Source organism: Arachis stenosperma, chromosome 2 (assembly GCF_014773155.1).
Source record: "Arachis stenosperma cultivar V10309 chromosome 2, arast.V10309.gnm1.PFL2, whole genome shotgun sequence".
NCBI classification, from domain to species: domain Eukaryota; kingdom Viridiplantae; phylum Streptophyta; class Magnoliopsida; order Fabales; family Fabaceae; genus Arachis; species Arachis stenosperma.
In genome coordinates this window covers 36,003,544-36,010,755 of record NC_080378.1, presented here as the reverse complement: position 1 = coordinate 36,010,755, position 7,212 = coordinate 36,003,544, and the positions used below count along the sequence as shown (strand labels likewise).

Here is a 7,212-nt window from a genome sequence, read left to right as displayed (position 1 = left end):
GGGAGGAAAGTGCATCCCTTGAGGCATCTCAGGGATTTCTTGATGATGAGCTTCCTCATGCATCTCTTGAGATCCATGGAGGGTCTCTCTTGCTTGCTCCATCCTCTTTTTGGTGATGGGCTTATCCTCTTCAATGGAGATGTCTCCTTCTATGATAACTCCAGCTGAGTAAACATAGATGGAAAATAAGGTAAGGAAAAGCTAGCCTTGCCATGGTGGAGGGCTTTTCGGCTATTTTGTAGATTTCATTGGAGATGACTTCATGAACTTCTACTTCCTCTCCAATCATGATGCTATGAATCATGATGGCCCGATCCACAGTAACTTCAGATCGGTTGCTAGTAGGAATGATGGAGTGTTGAATGAACTCCAACCATCCTCTAGCCACAGGCTTGAGGTCCAGTCTTCTTAGTTGAACTGGCTTGCCTTTGGAGTCTCTTTTCTATAGAGCTCCTTCCACACATATGTCCATAAGGACTTGGTCCAACCTTTGATTAAAGTTGACCCTTCTAGCGTAGGGGCGCACATCTCCTTGCATCATGGGCAAGTGGAACGCCAACCTCACATTTTCCGGACTAAAATCTAAGTATTTCCCCCGAACCATTGTGAGGTAATTCTTTGGACTCGGGTTCATACTTTGATCATGGTTCCTAGTGATCCATGCATTGGCATAGAATTCTTGAACCATTAAGATTCCGACTTATTGCATGGGGTTGGTTTGGACTTCCCAACCTCTCCTTCGGATCTCATGTCGGATCTCCGGATATTCATTTTTCTTGAGCTTGAAAGGGACCTCAGGGATCACCTTCTTCTTTGCCACAACATCATAGAAGTGGTCTTGATGGCTTTTGGAGATGAATCTTTCCATTTCCCATGACTCGGAGGTGGAAGCTTTTGTCTTCCCTTTTCCTTTTCTAGAGGATTCTCCGGCCTTAGGTGCCATTGATGGTAATGGAAAAACAAAAAGCTTATGCTTTTACCACACCAAACTTAAAATATTACTCGCCCTCGAGCAAGAGAAGAAAGAAGAGAAGAAGAAAAAGAAAAAAAAAATGAGATGAAGGGGGAGTGTAGGTTTCGGCCAAGGTATAGAAGAGAGGGTTGTGTTGTGTGAAAATGAAGTGGAATGGAGGGGTTTATATAGGGAAAGGGGAGAGGGTAGGTTTGGCCATTTTAGGGTGGGTTTGGGTGGGAAAGTGTTTTTGAATTTTGAAGGTAGGTGGGGTTTATGGGGAAGAGTGGATGGATGTGAGTGGTGAAGAGGTGATGGGGAAGAGAGATTGAGGTGATTGGTGAAGGGATTTGGGAAAGAATGTTTATTGGGAGGAGAGATTCAGAGATTGAAGTTGTTGGGAAGTGTGACATGGGGAAGAGTGTTATAGGATTAGGAGGTAAGGTGGGAATATGTTAGGTGGGGATCCTGTGGGGTCCACAGATCCTGAGATGATCCTATGGGGTCCACAGATCCTGAGGTGATCCTGTGGGGTCCACAGATCCTGAGGTGTCAAGGAATTACATCCCTGCACCAAATAGGCATGCAAAATGCCTTTGCATACCATTCTGGCGTTTAAACGCCGAGGTGATGCACGTTCTGGGCGTTCAACGCCCATGTGAAGCATGTTCTGGGCGTTCAACGCCCATATGTAGCATGTTTCTGGCGTTGAACGCCAGTTCCATGCTTGTTACTGGCGTTCAGCGCCAGCTTTTCTCAAGGCACATTCCTGGCATTCAAACGCCAGAATGTTGCTTGTTTCTGGCGTTTAGCGCCAAATTCATGCTCTGTTCTGGCGTTGAACGCCAGCCAGATGCTCCTTACTGGCGTTGAACGCCAGTCTGTCCTTCCTTCAGGGTTTGATTTTTCTTCTGCTGTTTTTGATTCTGTTTTTAATTTTTATATTTTTTTCGTGACTCCACATGATCATGTACCTAATAAAACACAAAATAACAATAAAATAAAATAAAAATTAGATAAATAAAATTGGGTTGCCTCCCAACAAGCGCTTCTTTAATGTCAATAGCTTGACAGTGGGCTCTCATGGAGCTACAAGGTGATCAGGTCAATGTTGTATAGTCCCAACACCAAACTTAGAGTTTGGATATGGGGTCTTAACACCAAACTTAGTGTTTGGTTGTGACCTCCATACACCAAACTTAGAGTTTGACTGTGGGGGCTCTTCTTGACTCTGAACTGTGAAAAGCTCTTTGTGCTCACTCTCTTTTATCACAGAGGGATGGCCATGTGCCTTAAACACAAGGTAGTCCCCATTCAATTGAAGGACTAATTCACCTCTGTTGACATCTGTCACAGCTCCTGCTGTAGCTAGGAAAGGTCTTCCAAGGATGATGCATTCATCCTCTTCCTTCCTAGTGTCTAAGATTATGAAATCAGCGGGGATGTAAAGGCCTTCAACCTTTACTAACACGTCCTCTACTATTCTATAAGCCTGTCTTAATGACTTGTCTGCTAATTATAATGAGAACAAGGCAGGTTGTACCTCAATGATCCTCAGCTTCTCCATTACAGAGAGTGGCATAAGATTTATCCCTGACCCCAGATCACATAGAGCTTTTTCAAAGGTCATGGTGCCTATGGTACAAGGTATTAAGAACTTGCCAGGATCTTGTCTCTTTTGAGGTAAAATTTGCTGAATCTAGGTATCTAGTTCATAATGAGCAAGGGAGGTTCACTTTCCCGAGTCTCATTACCAAACAACTTGGCATTCAGTTTCATGATAGCTCGTAAATATTGAGCAACTTGCTCTCTAGTCACATCTTCATCCTCATCAGAGGAAGAATAGTCTTCAGAGCTCATGAATGGCAGAAGGAGATTTAATGAAATCTCTATGGTCTCTATATGAGCCTCAGATTCCTTTGGATCCTTACTAGGAAACTCCCTCTTGCTTGAGAGACGTCCCAGGAGGTCATCCTCACTAGGATTTTCGTCCTTCTCCTCCCTTGTGCATTCGGCCATATTGATCACATCAATGGCCTTGCACTCTCCTTTTGGATTCTCTTCTGTATTTCTTGGGAGAATACTGGGAGGAGTTTCAATGACTTTCTTACTCAGCTGGCCCACTTGTGCCTCCAGATTTCTGATGGAGGATCTTGTTTCACTCATGAAACTGAAAGTGGCTTTTGACAGATCAGAGACTAAATTTGCTAAATTAGAGGAGCTTTGTTCAGAATTCTCTGTCTGTTGCTGAGAAGATGATGGAAAAGGCTTGTTATTACTGAGCCTATTTCTTCCACCATTATTAAAGCCTTGTTGAGGCTTTTGTTGATCCTTCCATGAGAAATTTGGGTGATTTCTCCATGATGAGTTATAGGTGTTTCCATAAGGTTCACCCATGTAATTTACCTCTGCTATTGCAGGGTTCTCAGGATCATAAGCTTTTTCAGAAGCTGCCTCTTTAGTACTGTTGGATGCATTTTGCCATCCATTCAGACTTTGAGAGATCATGTTGACTTGCTGAGTCAACACTTTGTTCTGAGCCAATATGGCATTCAGAGCATCAATTTCAAGAACTCCCTTCCTCTGAGGCGTCCCATTATTCACGGAATTCCTCTCAGAAGTGTACATGAATTGGTTATTTACAACCATGTCAATGAGTTCATGAGCTTCTGCAGGTGTTTTCTTTAGGTGAATGGATCCACCTGCAGAATGGTCTAATGACATTTTCGAAAACTCAGATAGACCATAATAGAATATATCTAATATGGTCCATTCTGAAAACATGTCAGATGGGCACCTTTTGGTCAACTGCTTATATCTTTCCCAAGCTTCATAGAGGGATTCACCATCTTTTTGTTTGAAAGTCTGAACATCCACTCTAAGCTTGCTCAGCTTTTGAGGAGGAAAGAATTTATCCAAGAAGGCCGTGACCAGCTTCTCCCAGGAGTCCAGGCTATCCTTAGGTTGTGAATCCAACCATATTCTAGCTCTGTCTCTTACACCAAAAGGGAAAAACATGAGCCTGTAAACTTCAGGATCTACTCCATTCATCTTAACAGTCTCACAGATCTGCAAGAACTCAGATAAAAACTGATAAGGATCTTCAGTTGGAAGTCCATAGAACTTGCAGTTTTGTTGCATTAAGGCAACTAGCTGAGGTTTCAGCTCAAAATTGTTTGCTCCAATGGCAGGAATGGAGATGCTTCTTCCATCAAATTTGGACGTGGGTTTGGTAAAGTCACCAAGCATCCTTCTTGTATTATCATTATTGGGTTCGGCTGCCATCTCCTTCTCTTGTTCAAAAATTTCTGAAAGGTTACTTCTGGATTGTTGTAATTTAGCTTCTCTTAGTTTCCTCTTCAAAGTCCTTTCATGTTTAGGATCAGCTTCAACAAGAGTGCTTTTGTCCTTGTTCCTGCTCATATGAAAGAGAAGAACACAAGAAAAGAAAGAGGAATCCTCTATGTCACAGTATAGAGATTCCTTTATGTTAGTAGAAAAAGAAAGGGGAGAAGAGTGAAGAAGAGTGGGTTCGGATATTTAGATGAAGAGAGGTGAAGAGAAGTGTTAGTAATTAAATAATTAAATAGAATAAGAGAGAAGAGATAGAAACTTCGAAAATAATTTTAAAAAAATGTGTTAGTAATTTCAAAAATTAAAGGAAGAAATAAAATTAAAATTAAAATTTGAAACAATTAATTAATTAAAAAGAATTTTTGAAAAAGAGGGAGGTATTTTCGAAAATTAGAGAGGGAAAAGTAGTTAGGTGGTTTTGAAAAAGATAAGAAACAAACAAAAAGTCAAATAGTTAGTTGAAAAAAGATATTAAAATCAAATTTGAAAAGATTAGAAGATAAGAAGTTAGATAAGATATTTTGAAATCAAATTTTGAAAAAGATAAAATTTTTGAAAAAGATAAGATAAAAAGATAAAAAGATTTAATTCAAAAATTTAAAATTACTTACTTCACTAACAAGAAACTACAAGATAAGATTCTAGAACTTAAAGATTGAACCATTCTTAACAAGAAAGTAACAAACTTCAAATTTTTGAATCACTCACATTAATTGTTAGTGAGTTTTCGAAAATTTGATATAAAGATAAGAAAAAGATTTTGAAAATATTTTGAAAAAGCTTTTTGAACTTTTCGAAAAATAGAAAAAAAAATGAAAAAGATATAATTTTTTGAAAAAGATTTTGAAAAGATAAGATTTTTAAAATTAAAAATTTGACTTGACTTGTAAGAAACAACTAATTTTGAAAATTTTTGACTAAGTCAACTCAAATTTTCGAAAATTATGAGAAAAATAAGGAAGAGATATTTCTTTATTTTTGAATTTTTAATTATGAGAGAGAAAAACACAAACATGACCCAAAACTTAAAAATTTTGGATCAAAACACATGATGCATGCAAGAACACTATGAATGTCAAGATGAACACCAAGAACACTTTGAAGATCATGATGAACATCAAGAACATATTTTTGAAAAATTTTTAATGCAAAGAAAACATGCAAGACACCAAACTTAGAAATCTTTAATGTATGGACTCTAACAAACGAAAAATGCATATGAAAAACAACAAACAACACAAAGCAAGAAAACATCAAGATCAAACAAGAAGACTTGTCAAGAACAACTTGAAGATCATGAAGAACACCATGAATACATGAATTTTCGAAAAATGCAAGAAAAATTTTTAAATCATGCAATTGACACCAAACTTAAAAATTTGACTCAAGACTCAAACAAGAAACACAAAATATTTTTGATTTTTATGATTTTATTAAATTTTTTATAAATAATGTTTGGAAAAACGAAAAAGAAAAGAAAGATTTTGAAAAAGGTTTTTGAAAAGAAAATTACCTAATCTGAGCAACAAGATGAACCGTTAGTTGTCCAAACTCGAACAATCCCTGGCAACGGCGCCAAAAACTTGGTGGATGAAAATTGTGATCCTCAAAGTTGGTCTCTTTGTACTTGTATGAAATTTAAACATTGGCTCTATCAAAAATACCCCAAAGAGATCATGGTATGATGAATTAGGATCTTTATAATCCCTGGTAATGGCACGTGCGATCACAACTCCGTTCAACTAAACCAGCAAGTGTACTGGGTCATCCAAGTAATACCTTACGTGAGTAAGGGTCGATCCCACAAAGATTGTTGGTATGAAGCAAGCTATAGTCACCTTGTAAATCTCAGTTAGGCAGATTAAATGGTTTATGATAAGTTTGAAAATAAATAATAAACAGAAAATAAAATAGTAAATAGTTACTCATATAATTCCATGGTGGGAATTTCAGATAGGCATGTGGAGATGCTGTGCTCCTCTCGAATCTCTACTTTCTTATTACATTCATCCAATCCTTCTTACTCCTTTCCATGGCAAGCTGTATGTAGGGCATCACCGTTGTCAATGGCTACATCCCATCCTCTCAGTGAAAATGGTCCTATGCTCTGTCACAGCACGGCTAATCATCTGTCGGTTCTCAATCAGGTTGGAATAAAATCCCTTGATTCTTTTGCGTCTGTCACTAACGCCCAGCCTTCAGGAGTTTGAAGCTCGTCACAGTCATTCAATACCAGAATCCTACTTGGAATACCACAGATAAGGTTAGACTTTCCGGATTCCCGGAATCCTACTTGGAATACCACAGACAAAGTTAGACTCTCCGGATTCCCATGAATGCCGCCATCTATCTAGCTTATACCACGAAGATTCTGTTGGGGAATCTAAGAGATAAGCGCCCGGCATAAAATAGAACGGAAGTGGTTGTCAGTCACGCGCGTTCATAGGTGAGAATGATGATGAGTGTCACGGATCATCACATTCATCAAGTTGAAGTGTAACTTATATCTTGGAATAAGAATAAAAGGGAATTGAATAGAAAATAATAGTAATTGTATTGAAACTTGAGGTACAGCAGAGCTCCACACCCTTAATCTATGGTGTGTAGAAACTCCACCGTTGAAAATACATAAGTGAAAGGTTCAGGCATGGCCGAATGGCCAGCCCCCATGATCTGAGAACTAATCGTCCCAAGATGTCTATTACACTAGTAAAAAGTTCTATTTATAATAAACTAGCTACTAGGGTTTACACGAGTAAGTAATTGATGCATAAATCCACTTCCGGGGCCCACTTGATGTATGCTTGGGATGAGCTTGATCTATCCACGAGCTGAGGCTTTTCTTGGAGTTGAATGCGGGGTTATAGCATGTTTCTGGCGTTCAACTCCGGGTTGTGACGTGTTTC

General features: G+C 38.8%; 1 non-coding gene across 1 annotated transcript; it reads left to right on the top strand.

The window, feature by feature from the left end:
- Nucleotides 1–3,734: 3,734 nt before the first annotated feature.
- Nucleotides 3,735–3,838, top strand: LOC130964911 (small nucleolar RNA R71). The gene has a single exon (XR_009080976.1). It is a non-coding gene; the product is annotated as a small nucleolar RNA R71 (small nucleolar RNA).
- Nucleotides 3,839–7,212: the final 3,374 nt, after the last annotated feature.